Here is a 19,518-nt window from a genome sequence, read left to right as displayed (position 1 = left end):
AATCTCTTTGATAAATAAGCAGGGCACATGTGCACACTGAATCTCAGACTAAGGAAAACACTCATCTACACCAGGGATTCCTTCTTTGTTCAAAATTACCAACCAGTTTTTCCAACTCTCTAAAAATTAACAACCAGCTATACTAATTGTCTAATCCATTCCTAAAAAAATCTCATCAACTCAAATTCATTCCTCCCTATAGGCTTGAGAAAAGAGATGTTTTATCTCTTAATTGAAATACAAATCTCTTTGAACACATAGGTTTGTGAATATGCCATTCGTGCCTACATTCTCCTTTTAACTTTACCACTATATAAATCAGTAGAAGGAGTAATTTAAATTTAGGGATATAACTGGTACTTTCAATTTTATTCATTAAATTGTCTTGAAATAAGAAGTATCAATTCAGTAAACTTAATTTACTAGGGTTAATGATTCAAAGGTCAATAAGAATTTAAATTTGTTCCTCTCATATTGGAATAACATTCTGACAATATTTTTGTCTTGTGAACAAAAGGAGAGATTTAATCTGACCTACTATGCGGCTTTTCCTGTGAATTTACTAATGCCCCTAATAGCTTTAGGAATAAATTTTTCAATACTGCAGACTTGTACTGCTTTTGACATTCCAGGAATTTAGGTAATAAATGATTGGAGTAGAAATTGTTCTTAATTTGTTCAAATCTAAAGATAATGATGGAATGATAGAGAGTCAACAATATCAAAATACATCACATCTGCATAGGCAGAGGATATAACTCTATGTATAAAGCTATTGAATAATGGGGGGTGGAGGGGAAGGGAAAGGGAGGGTAAATAGAAGGGGTTGAACTGACCGAAGTACAGTATACTCACTTTGAGATACTCCTTTGAACATTGACGATGGAATTAATGATGCAAGATGTTAATGTAGATATGGTACAGTGTGGAGGGGGTACTTCTGGGAAGGGGGAGGGTGAATGGAGGAGATGAAGGTGAGGGGATGTGGTTGATAGGTTTCATATACATACATGAAATAGAATGATGAAACCTTGCAATTGCTTTAAATGGGGCAGGGAGGGGTCTGCAGGGGACATAGTGGGGGTGATTTAACCAATGTACAGTGTAAGGTTATTCAGAATTGTCACAATGAATTCCCCTTTAGAATGAATATAGCCTAGTACAAATGAAAAAATAAAGACAAAAGAGCAAAAAAAATGATGCATGTTTTTCCCTTTACTATTGAGGAAGGAGTCCCTTGCTGAATCTTGTCCTCTGATGTTACATCTCACACACACACACACACACACACACACACACACACCTGCTTTGATTCTTTATACTGATGACGAATATATTCAGCCTTTCAAGGCATCTTGTTACTGCATAATCAGAATATGAATAGATTTCAGTTGCTGATTTATGCCTTTATGCCTTAGGCAATATATGGTGCCTTGCATTTGCCTTTGAAAATAAAAAAAGAAGACAAGTGTTTACCTTCGAGGAAATTAAAGTCTATCTGCAAAAATAGATAAATAAACAGTTCTATAGAATATGATTAATGTATTAATAAAATTATACATGAACAAAGTGCTTTGGAAGCACAGAGGAGACAGTGAAGAATATGTTCTCAGAAAGTTGAGAATTAATGAGAGTTCTGTCTGCCACCTTTGGACTAGTTAGGAATGGATTTCTGAAGTAGATGAGTCATGCTGACCCAGGCTTGATCTTGTACATTTGTTGGGTTTCTTCTTTCCTGTAGACACCTCTGGGTTGTCTGCAGCGACCTGGTTTGCAAGGGAACATTGTGCAATAGTAAACCTTCATGGCTGTTTGAACACCGAGTGAATTTTCCTTGATTGCTTTGGATTAAGACTTGTTTCTCTGGTTAAATTAAGCCGAGAGCAGCACTCAGGAAGCAAGATATTTTGTTTGAACAGAACATAAATCAAAGCTGGAAATGGGGGCTGTGTAGGCACCCTGTTCTGAAGCCCTCTCGAGCCTGTGAATTCCATTGTCGAGTCCTTGCTTCCAGACCTCAGAGACAGGTCTGCCTATTCCAAAGCCACACTTCCCATTGCTTTCATTCTGTGGCTTGTAGGCCTGTTTCAAGAATGCAATGCAAAATTATAATTTCATGGAATACTATGCAATGCTAACAGAAGGCCACTAAAATTGTCAAATTTCATTGATTATCAAGTCATGTAGATGACTGGCCAATGGTTACAATTTGAATAACCCAGTCTATGGTTTTCATATTTGTCTCCCCTACAAAGCTCATGTTGAAACTTAATCTCCTGGTGGTACTATTGAGGAGTGTGGCCTTTAGAAGTCATGAAGTCATGAGGGCTCTGCTTTTATGAATGAGATTAGCACCCTTAGAAGCCAAGGTTGAAGGAATTGATCTCTTGTCCTTTGTTCCCTTCCGCCATGTAAGGACACAGCATTCCTTCCCTCAGAAATGTAGCAACAAAGCACTACCAAAACACAGAGCAGTCTTCACCAGACTTCCCTGGCCCCAGAACACGAGAAGTAAATTTCTGCTCTTTATAAGCTGCACAGTATCAGGTATTTTGTTATAGCAAAATGAACTAAGAGAGTCCAGAAAAGTAAAAATAAATAGAATGATTCTGAAGTGAATGTGGCCCCCTCATGCCGCTTAATTCAGTTTACTCTTCTTGGAACAGGTGTCGAAGGGTGATGACTGAGGAAGGACACTCGCCTGTGGCTCACGAAGTGCCTTGATAATGAATGCATCTTCCAGAGATGGCAGTGGTCAATCAGGGCTCAAGCTGTCTGCACTGTGTAAGTTCACTGAGGGAGCTGTTGAACTTCCTCCCAGCTTAGTTAACCCATCTATAAAGATGAATTAGGAAAGCAATATGGAATTTTTGAAGTGCTCAGATGAAAGATGATACAGAAACAGAAAGCTCCATTTTTATTTCATTGAAAGGCAGTAGTAAACAAAGTGCTATGTTTATGCAAACCTCACAAACTTTTGCTATTGGAAACTCTGTATTTGCCTTTATGACATCTTTCTAGCTCCTTTCTACATATTTGTGTATATCGCATAGTTAATTTTTAATAATAAAGGTGATACAGATGCATAGAAAGTCAATAAGAATATAGACTTTTACCACAACAATGTCACAAGAAAATTTCTTGTCCATTGGAGGCATTCCTAGAAGCAGGAATGGTGGGTCAGAAAATATGTGCATTCAAAATTATAAGAGCAAAATATTTTTCAAAATGTTCATAAAACTTTTGCGTTCATTTGTGCCCCCACTAACAGTGTTTGCTTTCATGCACCCTCCTCAAGTGTGGATATTATCAAACTTCAAATTTACTGAATCTTGAAGTTAAAAAATGATTTTGATTGTGTTTTTTATTTGTATCCATAATACTTAATTATGAGAGCCATAGAACAGTGCTACTTTTATTAAAATCTGAGAACTTATTTCAGAAAGAATTTTATACAAATATAAAATTTTTAAAAATTTAAGTAACAGGTAATACCCTGAAATGAAATAGTAAGTTAAAGGCAGCTTAACTTATGTTAGAAAAATAAAAACAGAAAGTATAATTGTTAAATAAGCAAAAGAAAAATTGATATGACCAGTGGAAAATGTGAAAGAAGAAAAACACAAAAAGAAGCCATGGTAAATGAAAACATGAAATCAGATGACAGAGATTTTATCATATAGTCTGATATAATTATTATATATCATTTCTTATGTTATAGATATCATAAAGTTGTTAATTAATTAAAAAGATCAAAAGAGACCTTTGGCATTTGTTATTGCTAATTACTAATATTATTTCCAAGGTACATATTTTTAAAAAATATACAGAAAGGTTGACCCTGAAGTGATGCAAAAAGCTGTACCAATTAAATATGAACCAAAGACAGATGACAGTTTTAATCTTTATGTATAATTTAATAGAGAACTAATATTAGAGAAATCAGAATTGAAGGTAAAAGTTGTAAGATATAGTTCTTGGGAACAGTTGGATTATTTAGAAATGGTGTTGGCTAATTAAACGAAGACCAATAAAACTGGAGGCCTTCCTCACACCATTAACTGTGAAAATAAAAATATAAAATGAATAGGACACAATGTTAGGGAATTCTTTCTGATGAAATCAAAATCAAAGACTTCAGATCAACTAATAAAGCCTAATATTTACTAAGTGAAGCTTTTAATGTGTTGTTCATTCATTTAATCTTCCTGACACTCCCAAGAGGTAGGAATTGTAATGGCCCCTGTATTGATGAGGAATCAGGCACAGATTGACTCAGTAACTTGATCAAGGTTGCAGCAGGAGTGTAGGAGTTAGAGAAAGCCCTCGTGTTTAATCTTTACCCTATACTGCAGACCACATGAACCAATTAAACAGAGGAATGACAGTGTGGGAGAAAGCTGTGACTAATGTGGTAGAATATACCACATACCCTTGCAATTTGGTGAGGGAGCAAAAATGTAATTCTATAGAAAAGCAGCAAAGGATACAAATAGGCAGTTCACAAACTAATCCCTGACTAGTAAATTGGAACAACTGCTCCGTCTGTGTGATAAGATGGGCTTTACTGGACCCTCTCGATACTTGCCTGCTGAGTGAGGTAATGAATGAGTACATGATGAATGAGCAAACAGAAATTCTTTGAACAAGATGTACACACACTGTCCGCAGTCTCCCTCTGTACCTCTCCCAGGTGTAGGCAAGAGGCACAGCTGAATTTCAGGCCCTCTTTGGACTTGCGTATCTCCTATCATAATATCTACAACTGGATGTGATTTTGTTCTTCTGAACTTGGAGTTATTGCTTGAACCTCTCCTATGGCACTAACCACATGTGGCCTTCCTCTATAGTTCTTTGTGTATTTGTCCTACAGCTTGTCCCCAAAGGGCAGGAGCTAAGTCTTAATCATCCAGAATTCTCTTTGTACTAGCATAATGTTTTGCACATAACAGGAGCCTAATAAATATTTATTGAATTGAATTTAGTGGAAGTGTCATATGTTAAGCTCCCAGTGAGTAATCAAAGAAACCATGGGAGGTTGGATGAGGAAGAAATATGAGGGAAAAGAAAGACCAAATTGGCCTAGATCAGCAGTTTCTGAAGGGAGCTCTGTGGAACACCAATGCTATAAAATACTACCTGAAGAAAGGGCCCTGGTTCAAATCATTTTGTAGTATACCACTTAATATATTCCCTCCCACCCAACCCTTTTGGGGATCATAAGTGATGGTGTGCTGGACCAGGCTTGTTCCAGCTTGCAAAAACCAGTTGTTAAATTTTTAAGGATTTCATGAGCCAATTATTAAACAGTCATAATTTAAAAACTATATAAGCCTGCATTTTTAAAAACTCCTAGTAAAAGCGAAGGTAATAATTACTGAAAAAATACTTCTTATTTAATTTACTACATTTTCTCCCATTTTCTTTTTATTTTTGTGTGTGATGTTGGGGTTTGAAATCAGAGCCTTGTGCTTGCTAGACAAGCACTCTATCCTTTTCTGCTTTAGTTATTTTTCATATAGGCTCTCACCTTTTGCTGGGTCTGGACTTAAACTGTGATGTTCCTATCCCTGCATGAATGTTAAGACGCCTCCTGGCTTTAGGGCCAAGCTCATGAGAGGCTGCAGCCATATTTTCTAAAGATCGCATCAGAGCCAATAGCCTCCAGCCTATAGTGAGTGGGAATGAAGCTGGGTGGTCCCGGGATGGGTGGAGTTTGTGGTAGAGGGTTTTCAAGAAGGGACTGCTATCATAATAGCAAGCAATGGGTTCAGGTGCACAGGCAATTTGGCTGAAACTCAGAGAAGGGTAGTTTTATCTCTCAGGTCAGCCTAATGTAATCAGATTTATTTTGGAGTAGTATTTTCATAAACCTGGACATTTTCATTTTTGGTAACAGTCTAGAAATGTTACTCTGTCTCTTGGGAGGTCACTTTTCAAAGGTGAGTGAGGAGAAGAGAGAATGGGGCAGGAAGCAGGAACATTCTAGCTTACACTCTATCCCTTTGATCCTCAGCAAGGAAAAGGATGACAAGATGCCCTGAACAGGCCTCCTGCCTCTGTGGGTCATCACCTAAAAGTTGAGCCCTCAGCTGAGAGCCAGAACACAGCTCTTCTTTTACTTTCACCTATGGCAGTTGGTATTCTGCCTACTCAACCAGAACAGTATGGTACTGGGTGGCCAGAATGTACACCTGCCACAGACTTTGAGCAGCATCCTGAAGACCCAACCTGGACCAGATGTCCCCACAGAGAAACCTGGATGCGTGCTGTGACAGGAGCCACTCACTAGAGGAGGCTGAGAACATTGAACAGCCAATCCAGGTGGACATAGTTCCATGTTTTAACAACTGATGTGAGTGGACCAGAGCACACTGGCTAAAATAATTTAGGCACAGTTTGTCCCCTAAGGGTTCCCCCTTCATATTACAGGCAGACCCTTATATCATAGCTGGTCAAGTTACCAACCCAAAGTCACACAACTAATAATTGGTAGTGGGTCTGTCTGGCTCTTCAAAGGGGGTCGTTTCTACTGTATTAGGCAGCACAGTGGTTCTGTGTTACCTTGCCTGGATTTGAATCTTACGTCCACCATTCAGCTAGCTATGGAACCATAGATGAGTTTCACATCATCTGAGTGCCTCAGTCTCCCTATCTTTAAAATGGAAATAATAGCATTTTTCCTCATAATTTTGTTGGAGGACTAAATGAGTTATAAAGTCCTTGCAATAGTCTTGGCATGTAGTAATCACTCAATAAATGTTTGACCTTATTGTCTTTGCGTCTCTCAGGACTGACATTCAAGTCTAGCTTAGTCGTGGCCTGTGTCTTTCTTGGCCAGCAAATCTCAAATCTGCTTCTTAATTTCTCTTAGTTTCTACACCTAGCCCAAACACAGGATTTCTGTGAAAATAGATTTCTCTGGGCTCATTTCAGCCTTACATATTTATTTAATTGACTTACTAGCTAGATGAAGTGTCTAATGATTAGAGAGACAAGAGAGCTGGTGGCAGGAATGAGTGAGGAGCCTTGGGTCTGGGCACCGGCTCATGAAATTTTGGGGGGAATTATATGATTTTTAAAAGGTTTTGTGATTATTTAGGAATGCTGAGGCCACAAATTATGAGAAGATTGCCATTGGAAAGCTAGTTTGAGGGATGGCTGAATGACTCAATTGTAGAATACCTGCCTAGCAAGGCCCTGAGTTCAAATCCCAATACTACCGAAAAAAAAAAAAGGATAGTTTGTGTCTCACAGTTCCCAGGTTCCAAGAGGAGGGGTACTCCATGCCTTGAGAGGCTAGCACCAGGACCAGTCATGAGGCAGAAGGACAGGAAGAGGACCATGAGTAGAAGATATTATGGCAGTTTCTGTGGGAAGAAACAGGCAAGGCAGGTAAGCTAGTTTGTACTAAATAGTTTGAATGACTTCAGTGGGCTTTGGGCTTTGCTGTTCCTAGTTGCTTGGTACCTGGCCCTGGGGTGACTAAGGAATATTACGGTGGCCCAGAGTATGAGGCCTGATAAAGGAGGGGCTGGAATGAAGACTCTGGATTAGTTGGTTTGTGTTTGAAAACTGTGCTCTTGGGTGAGTTCTTTGCTAGCTAATTCTCATTAGCTAACCCTGGGAGAGACAGGAAGGGCCTAGAGGACAAAGCATCAGAACCCAGAAAATTAGAGACCTGGTCACTACATTGAAGCATTAGAACTCTGTGGGAGAGGCAGGACAGAATCCAGACAGCACCTGGACAAACCCAGCTCCACAGAGGCACCTGTGCAGGTCCATCAGCCTCAGTTCTTCTTCCCCTTCCTCATCACCTCCACCACCACCCCCATCCAGCCTTTCCTTCTCCATGGCCTGCCTCTTGCTACTCCTACTCACCTCTTCCCATCTTCTCTCACAAACACCTGGATGTCAACCCCTGGGTGTCAAGTCTCTAGGCTACTTGGATGGACCCTGGAAAACCTTACTTCTAATCCTTGCAACTCTTGTCACACTCCTCTCAACTCCTCTCGATTAGTATATGTAAACAGGCCTTGCACAGAACACCCACAGGCAGCAAAGACATGTACAATGCACAATGGAAGCAGTCATCAGTCTGGGAGGAACTTCTGGGTATGGCTTACACTTCAATGGGCTTTGTAAAACACTGCTCTGTGCCCTCAGAAAAGGGCAGGGCCAGGGCACAGCTCTGAAGCTGACCAAGTTCAGCTTTTGGGAGAATGCCTTCTGGATATAGTTGAACCCCACTGAGTCATCTCTGAGCTATACCAGCAAGAGGAGACGTTTCTAGAGACATCCAGAGGGCAGCTACAACCATTGCAGAAGCTCTATTTGTATTCCTCACTCTGAGTGAATCATTTGCAATGTCAGCAGAGAGAAGAACAGATCTTAAGGTCAGGGTGACGGGCAGGTTCCAAGGACACTGGGGCATTGATGAGTCTGTCCATAAGAAAAGTAAAATGCAACCATTTTCCCTCCCACTGAACCCTTCACAAACCAACCTGTTACCCTTGCTGTAAAACCATCCACTTTCCTGGCTGAAGGCAAAATTCTCAAGTTCTGTCTTAGGGTGGGGAGGTTTGGGGAAGTTCCCTCAGCTAGAATTTTTCCTTCCAGTAAACTAAAGTATACAGAAGGAAAGCAAAGATGAGCAACCTACATAGCTGTTTTGTCCTTGAGAAATCTTCCCATATGAGATAATTCACACCACTTTGGACAAAGAAACATTCTCTTCCATGATAAAGGAAAAAAAAAGACCTGACATGAAAAGTCCTATCAGAGAAACTGTATAAGAATTGGCCTTTGAAATGATGACTTTTTGTAGTTTTTATCTCAGTATGGCTGTGAACAATATTCTATTTGAAGTTTTATAATAAAACCTGTATTTAAACCCTTCTGCAGTAAGTTCAGATTGTCAGCAGTTCTTACAAAACCCAGGCCATGACGAAGAGAATTTTTCTTCCTGTCTCTCTCAGAGCATTTGTAAAATATGAATAACGTACATCTCCAGACAATTTCTGTTCCTTCTGAATACGTGTTCCCCTCTTTACTTCTATCTGCAAAGACACCTCTTCCTGTCCCTCTGACCACCACAGTCTAAAGCAGTGACTCCCGCTTTTCAATGTACAGCAATTACTGTTGATAGGATAACTTTGGCATTTAGCCAATGATTACAATGAAACAGCTTTTCCATTGCTTTCTCTGTGTTTTTAAAAAATTCTTTCCTTTTTTTTTTTTTTTTTTGTTTGGAGGGGTAGTACAGGACTTTGAACTCAAGGCTTTGTCCTTGCTAGGCAGGAGCTTTACCATTTCGGCCAGGCCTCCTGTCCCATTGTTCTCTTTTTAAACATCACTTAAACACTTTAATGCTATTTATAATAGTAACTCCTCCCCCATTCTCTGTTTCACTTTTCTTGGTTTCAGTTACCCATGGTCAATCACAGACTGAGCATACTCAGTGGAAAATTCCAGAAAAAAAATTTCATAAAGTTTAAGTTGAATTCCACTCTCAGTAGCCTGATGAAATCCATGCTCCCACTATGCCTATGTCCTGCCTATGACATGAATCATCCCTTTGTCTGGGGTATCCACACTGATACTGTACCTGCCCATCAGTCACTTAGTAGCCATCTTGGTTATCACATCAATGAATGAGGTACACAATGCTTATGTAGTAGCCTAAAGCTATATTGCAATGCCTATGGCATTCACCTCACTTCATCTCATCGTGGAGGCATTGTGTCATCTCACAAGAAGGTGAGCACAGTACAATAAGATATTTTGAGAGGGACCTCATTCATATAACTTTTACTACAATGCATTGCTATCATTATTATAATTATTAGTTACTGTTAATCTCTTACTGTGCTGCTGATTTTACAATGTCTCCAATCTTATTGATCTCTAAACTGTGTCATAGGAATGTATGTATAGGGAAAAAAATATATATATATATACATAAGCATATATATATATATATATATATATATATATATATATATATATATATAGGGTTCAGGCATACTGAGGGTCTTGGGAGACTGCCCTAATTCTCTCCGAGTTATGACTTATCTTCCTAACTGAACTGTACCTCCTATAGCACTAACTGCTACTTGTATTTTTTGACTCCCTCAAAAAGCCCCACAGAGTCATTCTGGCAGGTGATATAATTGCAATAAGATCTTGTTTTTGCCCTCTCACCTTTTATGGCAATATTCTGTGGTCCACATAATTTTCATTAAATGTTGTGTGCCTTACTTGTTTCTGGTAATCTGAAACTCTCAGTTCTGTTTGCGGTGGAAACTAGAACACACTGACTGTGCTGTGAATGCCATCTTTAACATGGACAGATTAGAAGATTTGACTGAACAAGTTCTTGCCCACCAGTGACTTTAAAAACTTTATAGACCTGTACAGTACAGCATAGGCAGTGTCACCTCTCACTGTGTGGGCTTTGGATTTCCACTCCATTGTGATCTGACTTTCTTGTGCTGCAAGGGAAGCCAAAGCAGTTGCGATCCACTGGTGAGGCCAAAATACCCCTACTCACTTCAGATCCAGAAAGTTTAGCAGGTTTGGCTAACTGCACTAATTTGAAATGTAGCAGGGAGGCCCACTCTGAGAAGTGGTTATTTCATTGCCAGACTTGAAACCAGACCTAAGTGATCCTTAAAACTTGGATCACATGAGTAGAAGGGCTTCCTAGGGGTCTGGGAGGGGGTCTCATCCATCTCTAAACTAGAGTAGGTTTAGCAAAGAGGATCTACAAGCCCTGTGTTGGCCACCTCCACTCACCATGACACAGTGTGTGCTTCGGTAGCTCAAAAACAAGCAAACAAGAATAAACAAACTTGCTGTTCTCCTGGCTTTCAGGCATGGGACACTGCCCAGTGACCTGAGGTGTTAGGATTCTTTCCCTCCCCAAATGCACCAATCCCTCAGTGTCAGAAGGACAGCCAGCCTCTCTCTCCAGTGCAGAAGGGTCATCTACAATTTGAGTTGCTGGTAAAGGTACCGAGCCCTTCTGTGAGGTCTACTCAGTCCAAGCCTGGTGGGAGCTGGATCCTGCAAGACCAGGGCAGACTCTCTGCTGTGTTTTGAGAAGCCTTGGGGTGTCTCAGTAGCCTGAAGTGAAGCTTCAAATGCCACCTTGACACAGGGGTCCATTGGGCTAGAGCACTGCAAAATAAACACAAACACACACACATACCCAACACCGGGACAAGAGGACGCTAACTTGCTGAACTGACCCCCCATGCCGACCTACACAGTCCTGTCCTGGAGGGTCCAAGCCACTGGAATCTGTCCATCAGCATGTGCCTTACTCAGGCTGTTACAAAATGAAATACTAGAGGGCCTTCAACAACAGATACTCATTTCTCATGGTCTAGAGACTGGAAGTCCAAGATCAAGGTGCCAGCAGGTTCGGTACTTGGTGAGGGCTCTCTTCCTGGTTTTCAGGCAGACGGCTACCTTCTTGCTATGTCCTCACATGGCAGAGAAAGAGAGAGAAACAGAGAGAGACAGAGAGAGTGAGCACACACGCTCTGGTCTCTTTGACTCTTTATAAAGGCACTAATGAATCTCATCAAGGTGCCCCATCCTCCTGACCACATCTAAACTACTCATCCCACAAAGCCCCCACCCCAAACACCTTCACATTGAGGGTTAGTGCTTCAGCATATGAGTTTTGGGAAAACACAAATATTCAGTCAGAACAGCACATGAACTGAGAAATGTGAGGATGTCAGTTTGTGGTAGGCTATACAGCTGAAAGGTCATGAGGCAGAAACCAGCTTAGAAAAGTCAAATTAGACCCAAGCATGGGGAAACAGGGAACAGAATAGGAATCGGTGAGGAGAGACTGGAAGTTACTTTGGCTGTGAAACAGGAGACAGCAACGCTCAGAGTTGGGCTGAGGTCTGTTCATGACAGCAGAACCCCAGACTCACATGACACACCCCAGACTGCTGAGGTCCCCAGAGCCCTCTGAAATCAGGAGTGTCCTTCTGCTCCAGCACCTGGGAGGACCAAGCCTTCAGGATCCTGTCCCAGAATGTTAGTGACTTACTTGTTTCCAATATCTATTCCTACCATGCACTCCCTGCTAGGATTGGGTAAGTGTCTTCCAGAGTTACATGTTTTAAAGGCTTAGTCCCTGGTTTATGGCACTATTGGGACGTGTAGGTGGAGCCTTATGGGATGACCTTAGGTCACTGAAGGTTTGCCCTCAAAGCACCACGGACCATGGCTCCTTCCTCTTGCTCCCTGGCTAGTCATGCTAGTACACGTGCTTCCATCACAAAGTGCTGCCTCCCCATGGGCCCAAGCATGAACTGGAACCTCTAAAACCCTGAACCAAAATAGTCCTTTTGTCAGTAAAGTTAATTTATCTCAGGTGTTTTGGAATAGGGTTGAGTTTGCCTGATTCAAAGTTGACTGGAACAGCCACTGGGGTCCGGGAGTATCTCAAAGGCTGTCCCAGGCTGAGTGAGCTAAGAGCACACCCATGGAGAAAATTCCTTCATAGTAAGATGTAAGCTAAAATGGAGACAGACTAGAATAAAGTGTGCCTTTAATCCACTCTAATTGTCATCCTTAAAAGAGGAGATGAGTCATAAGCACAGACTCACGGACAGAAGCTAATGAAAGGTGGAGTGATGCACCTGCAAGCCCAAGCTCACCAGATTGCCAGAAAACACCAGAAGCTGTCTATTCTCCACTAGAGCCTCTAGAGCAAGTGTGGCTCTGCTGACATCTTCATTTCAGACCTCTGGTCTGAAAAAATAAGCTACTCAGTCTTGGGCAATGTGTTACAGACATCCTAGGAATCCAGCAGAAGGACTTAGGTGTTCTCAGAGAGGGAGTTCGGAAGATCCCTTGGGTTTGCCCAAAACCAGCAGGTGTAAACTGGGGCTGGAGCGAGGCTCTGTGTGCAAGGCATTGTAAAGATGCATTCTGCCTGTCTGGAGGCAGAGGAGACAAGGAGAAAAGAAGAGGTGCAGTGTCCCAAAGCACCTTTCCATGTGACATTGCAGCCCTTCCTCCTACCACTGCTCACTTGAAATTCCAGAATGTCCAGCTAGTGAAGACCTGCTGCTGTCAAAGAAGCAGGGGAAGGAGAAGAAAGATCAAGAAGGAGGGGAGAGAAGAAGTGGTAGAGGGAGAGAAGGGAGGACAAAGAGAAATCTTTGCTCCAAATATATTAAATGACTATGGTTTATTCATTCAACCAAGATTTATTGCACATCTACTGTATGCCCACATCTTACTCAGCACAGAGAGTACAAGATGGACAAGACAGAGTCCCTCCCATTAAACAAGTAACCGCCTGAGTAAGGAGACAGTGAAGTCTAACAAATGCATTGTCACAGGGCATGTGTCAGAACAGTCCTTACAGCTAGAAAGGGGTCCCAATGTGATCCTTAGTGCTGGAGCTTTCAGAGCAGACTCCGTGGAAGGGAAGAGGTAAACTGAACACTGAAGGAGCTGTGGAAGTCAGACAGAGATTGCTGGGTGGCAGGTGAGGGGACTGGACCTACATCAAGGAAAGGAAGACCACAGCAAGGGCAGCACATGCCACAAGAACCCCATCTCAGAGCTCCTTCCAGCCTCCAGCCTGGCCTCTGGAGACAGTACAGCCCTCTGAGCTTTCAGACTCTGCAAAGGCCACCTGCTGAAGGCACAAAATTTTGTGCCTCCTCCTTAACCTATCATTAAATGGAAAGGAATTTCACTTTCTGGGGCTCTTTTTAAGCACCTCAATAGTATCTGCCTAGCTAGCTTTTACCTACTATTTGCAATTTCTTCCTTTTCATACATACAGAAATAGATTTTGACAGTGCCTTCAATTGGTTCTGATAAATGTTCCCACATAACAGCTTTCAACATTTAAAAAGGCTTTGAGACTGCTTTAAAATAAAATTACATCAGAAGCAAGTCTGCTTTCTGGATTACTATAGGTCAGTTGTGAAATTTAAAATTTGAAAGTGCCTTTACAGATTTGTACATCCCATCCCTCTGAATCTCCATTATCTCTAACATGGTCCTAAGGGAAGGTCTGAGCGTGGCCTTGCTGTCCTTTACAGCATACCCCAACATTGACACTATACATGTGTCCTGTGAAGTATAGCTATGGGTTTTAGTACTAAGTTCAACAAAATTAGCCATCTTAAAATAAACAAACAGCTTGAAAATTTTGAAGACAATGAATCACACAGAACAAAGTGAACACCAAGGGGAGAGCAGAGCTGTCCTTTTCACCCAAACTTCTTCAGCTAAAATCCAGTCCACAGCACAAAGGATAAAAATTATAATCTTCTCTGGGAAGATTATAATTGAAGAAGGTTGTGTGGCTTTTTTCAAACATTTCAACATTAAATGGACCATATTCCTATTTGAAAATATTTATCAAGCAAATTTAGAGAATTCTCTACTTAGCAGTCAAAAGAGTTGATATTAGCTTCCTGTTGCTGCTATAACAAAAAGTTACAAACTTAGTGGCTTAAAAAACTACAAATTTATCTCACTGTTGTAAAGGGCAGAAAGCTTGGAATCTACGTGTTGGTAGAGCTGTGCTGCTGTGGAGGTCCTGTTTCCCTACCTGTTTCAGCTGCTAGAGGCCACTTATGTTCCCTGACCTGTGGCCTTTTCATCTCTTTCAATCCAGCAGACCAGTGTCTTCATACCTCCCTGACTCTAACCCCTACTTCTGTTGCCACATCTCTTTCTCTGACTCTTACCCTTTCCCCCCGTCTGATAAGGACCCTATGATTACATCAGGCCATGAGAGAATCCAAGATATTCTTCCTGTTTCCCAATCCTTAATTTAACCAATCAACAGAAACTGATTTGCTGGTTGCGGCAGCATATTGACAGATGCCCAGGATTAGAACTCGACAACTTTGTCAAGCTATTATCCAGCTTTCCATGGGGTCTTTATGTGGCATGTATTTACACAAATGTGTCTTTCTCTACCACTGAAGGAAACAGAATTGCCTTCGGAGTAGAGGGATCACAACAAGAAACATAGAACCTACTTGCCACGTTCATCCTCCTTATCTTTCCTTTCAATCTCCTCTACAATGCCCCGGAAGACATGATAACCTGATAACCCATTGGTTAAACTGCCACAGTCACTTTCACAGATCTCTACTGAGCCAGCAGCATTCACAAAGGCACTTTGCTTCATTTTTTGCACAGGACTCTGTAGCACGCTGTGACCCGTCCACCAGGCCACAGTGTCTTAGCCGGCAGTGTGCACTGCAGTGTTGGGTCACAGAACAAAGAATCAATTCAGAGCAGAAAAAAAATCAGTCCCATTGGTTTTTTGACTTTCACGTAGGCAAAACAAGCATTTGACTGATGGACTCTTCATTTTTCATGCAGTTATTTTAGCTCCTTATAACCTCAAGCTAAGTGTGCCATTCATAAAAATGTACAGTAGTCTACTTACAGGGTTATCAAATGCCCTAATTCATCTGTGAAATCAACATTAACCACTCCCAACACTCATATTTACCTATGGCTTGCCAACCCTCACCACTCTCCACCCCCATCTCCACCTCCTGTTTTTCCCTTTTGCCCTGGGGAGAGTTCTTCATCCAATCAAGTCAGGGCATTTTTTTTTTAACTTGACAAATATTCACTGTGTGCCAAACACTAAGCTGGGTCCGAAGGCAAAAAAATGGAGCAGGATGTAGTGAGGCAGACTTAGCAGATTCTAGCAAGAAAATGTATCAGTCCCTGACCAATGTGGGTGAACTCGGCAGGATGGAGAAGTGTCATCGGCAGTCATTGAGTGGTCTTTTCTTAGTGTTGTTAGTGGGCCTCTGAAAGGAGGGTAGACACCATGAACCTGGGGAAAATGGTTCTAGATCTTTCCGTGGTTTGGGAAGCTGCAGCTCAAGAAATGTCTTGGGAAAGCAGACCTGTTCACTGAGATGCAAAGGGCAATTTTGCAATAGTGACACAGGTGCCTTTTCCTTTCTGAGGTTCCATTTTATTGAGAAGTTATCTAATAGGTTGGAGGGTCTTAACTGAAGTCTCTTTGTAGAAAAGTAGCCTGAGGGTGCTAAGGTGGACACCACCAGGAAGGAACAGTGAGTTCAGGCTGATGGCCCAGGCCCTCAGCACTCACCAGAGAGAGGACAGAGGTGGAGGGGACAGGGATGGCATGGTGGTACAGTGTATAGCAGAGGCTGCAACCCCCTCCAGACATAGCTCTTCTTGCACAGAGATGATTCTGGGACCATTTGGTTGAGCATGTGGGGATAACATTTTTTTTATTCGTTTATTCACATGTACATACATTGTTTGGGTCATTTCTCCTCCCTGCACCCCCCCCACCTCCTCCCTCTCCCCCCACCCCCCTCGCTTTCAGGCAGAATCTGTTTTGCCCTTATCTCTAATTTTGTTGAAGAGAAAGTATAAGCAATAATAAGAAACACAGAACATTTTTGCTAGTTGAGACAAGGATAGCTATATAGAGAGATTCCTAGCATTGCTTCCATGCACAAATGTGTTACAACCCAAGCTGATTCATCTCTACCTTGACCTCTGTTGCTTCAGGGTTTCTGTATTAATTCCTCTGCAGTGGGGACATCAGATCCTTTCATGTTTTGGGTTTCTTACCTATCCTCATACCTCCCGTTTGTGCTCTCCCCTTATCATGTGACCCAAGTTCAACCACATTGCTATATTTGCCCTAGATCTAAACTCTGCATATGAGGGAGAACATACAATTTTTGGTCTTCTGAGCCTGGCTAACCTTGTTCAGAATGATGTTCTCCAGTTTCATCCATTTACTTGTGAATGATAAGATTTCATTCTTCTTCATGGCTGAGTAAAATTCCATTGTGTATAAATACCACATTTTCTTAATCCATTCATCAGTAGTGGGGCATCTTGGCTGTTTCCATAACTTGGCTATTGTGAATAGCGCTGCAATAAACATGGGTGTGCAGGTGCCTCTGGGGTAACCTGTGCCACAGTCTTTTGGGTATATCCCCAAGAGTGGTATTCCTGGATCATATGGCAGGTCTATGTTTAGATTTTTAAGAAGCCTCCAAATTTTTTTCCAGAGTGGTTGTACTAGTTTACATTACCACCAGCAATGTATGAGGGTTCCTTTTTCCCCACATCCTTGCCAACACCTGTTGTTAGTGGTGTTTTTAATTATGGCTATTCTAACAGGGGTGAAGTGGAATCTTAGTGTGGTTTTGATTTGCATTTCCTTTATGGCTAGAGATGGTGAGCATTTTTTCATGTGTTTTTTGGCCATTTGAATTTCTTCTTTTGAGAAAGTTCTGTTTAGTTCACTTGCCCATTTCTTTATTGGTTCATTGATTCCAGGAGAGTTTAGTTTTTTGAGTTCCCTGTATTCTGACTATCAGTCCTTTGTCTGATGTATAGCTGGCAAATATTTTCTTCCACTCTGTGGGTGGACTTTTCAGTTTAGAGACCATTTCTTTTGTTGTGCAGAAGCTTTTTTGTTTTATGAGGTCCCATTTGTCCATACTTTCTCTTAGTTGCTGAGCCACTGGGGTTCTATTGAGGAAGTCCTTGCCTATTCCTATTAATTCCAGAGTGTTTTCTGCTCTTTCCTGTACCAACTTAAGAGTTTCAGGTCTGATATTAAGGTCCTTGATCCATTTTGAGTTGATACTAGTACAAGGTGATAAACATGAATCTAGTTTGAGTTTCTTGCAGACAGATAACCACTATTCCCAACAACATTTGTTGAAGAGGCTGTCTCTTCTCCATTGTATATTTTTAGTTCCTTTGTCAATAATAAGGTGTGTATAGCTGCGTGGATTCATATCTGGGTCCTCTATTCTGTTCTACTAGTCTTCATGTCTGTTTTTGTGCCAGTACTATGCTGTTTTTATTGCTATTGCTTTGTAATGTAGTTTGAAGTCGGGCATTGTGATACTTCCAGCATTGCTCTTTTTTTGCTGGAGGATAACTTTAAAAAAAAAAAAATCTGAGCCCAGCATGCTGACTCACATATGTAATCCCAGCTACTTGGGAGGTAGAGACCAGAAGGATCATGGTTGAAAGACTCTATCTGAAAAATAACTAAAGCAAAAAGGGCTGGGGACATGGTTCAAGTGGTAGATCAACTGCCTAGCAAGCACAAGGTCCTAAGTTCAGACTCCAGAGAGGTCCCCTCCAAAAAATCTTTTCACAAGACCTGGAAGAGTTATGTAAAAACTGTATCCTTAAAACATTGAACAAAGACACCTTGGGTCACACAGGGCCATTTTCAACAGTGATGACACCTCATCATGCTATAACACAATGCCACAGACTGAGTAAGTTGAAAGAAAAGAAATTTAATTCTCAGGGTTCTGGAAGCTGGAAAGTCCACCATGAAGAAACCACATCTGGTGAAGCCTTCTTCCTGTATTATAATATAGTGGAGGAGCAAGCCATTGTGTGAGTCAGAGAGAGGGGACAAGAGGTAACTAATATTATAACAAACCCACTCTCCTGATAACTATCCCAACCCCTAGTCAACAATAATCCTTTCATAGAGCCAGAGACCTCATGACCTAATCATCTCTTAAAGGTTGTACTTCCTAATGTCACTTTAACAATTAAATTTCACCCTAAATTTTGGAGGGGACACTCAAACCATATCAACATTCATAAGCTGGAGCCACATGGCAAACTCATCAGATTTTCTGGTCTTTACCTATTGCCATTTGGGGTAAGGCTGACTCTTTGGGTGGAAAATGCTTCTGGGATGTTTAAATAGTTGTGGGAGTGAGGAAAGGGAGATCAAGAGCAAGAAATAAAAAATGTCATGACATAAGGTGAGTTTAATGTGTCCCTAAAGAAATAAAACAGAAGACATGTGACTATATTTGTACCTGAAGATGACTACATGGATAATTCATATCTGGTTATCAATATCCAAAACTGAAGGACAAACCTCAACAATTATTGGGAAGACTGCTGTGGCTCCCTGAATTCCTAGGGGTCAGGAATTTCTTTTCTTATCTAAGGAAAAGAAATCAGAGTGAGGAGGTGAGGCATGCAGGGGAGGAGAAGGGACAGATAAGGCTGTAAAACGAGTCACAGTAGGAAGACCTTCTAGGTTCTAGGATTTGCAGAGTCCTTTTCTGGCCACAAAGAGAGCCTGAAAGTGCTGTTGGGCCAGAACAACAGGTTACAACTAGAGTTCCTCAACGCAGCTGGATGTTAGGGTAATTCACATTTCTGGAGACCTGCACATGCACAGGTACACTCATCTCAAAATCCTCATGCTACAAATGTCACCCAAGGATGCGTCCATTTGACACTTCAGTTTGCTACATGTCTGTGATACTGAATTTCTTCAGTAAAAAGATAAAGTGACACAACTGATTAATGATCAAAGTATAATAAAACTTGTTGTCCACTTGAAAATTGCTGTCCACTTTGAAAATCAAAGTATAATAAAACTTGTTGTCCACTTGAAAATTGCGTAGCTAATAGATTTTAAGTGTTCTCACTGCCAAAAAATAAGTA

At 41.3% G+C, this 19,518-nt stretch overlaps 1 long non-coding RNA gene across 1 annotated transcript in view; it reads right to left on the bottom strand.

The window, feature by feature from the left end:
- LOC141423129 (uncharacterized) overlaps positions 1 to 19,518 on the bottom strand; it is a 49,767-nt gene that overhangs the window by 24,084 nt on the left and 6,165 nt on the right. The window lies entirely within an intron of this gene.

Source organism: Castor canadensis, chromosome 1 (genome assembly GCF_047511655.1).
Source record: "Castor canadensis chromosome 1, mCasCan1.hap1v2, whole genome shotgun sequence".
Classification (NCBI taxonomy): domain Eukaryota; kingdom Metazoa; phylum Chordata; class Mammalia; order Rodentia; family Castoridae; genus Castor; species Castor canadensis.
Note: the sequence above shows the minus strand (reverse complement) of the source record. Positions and strands in the feature narration are given on the sequence as shown.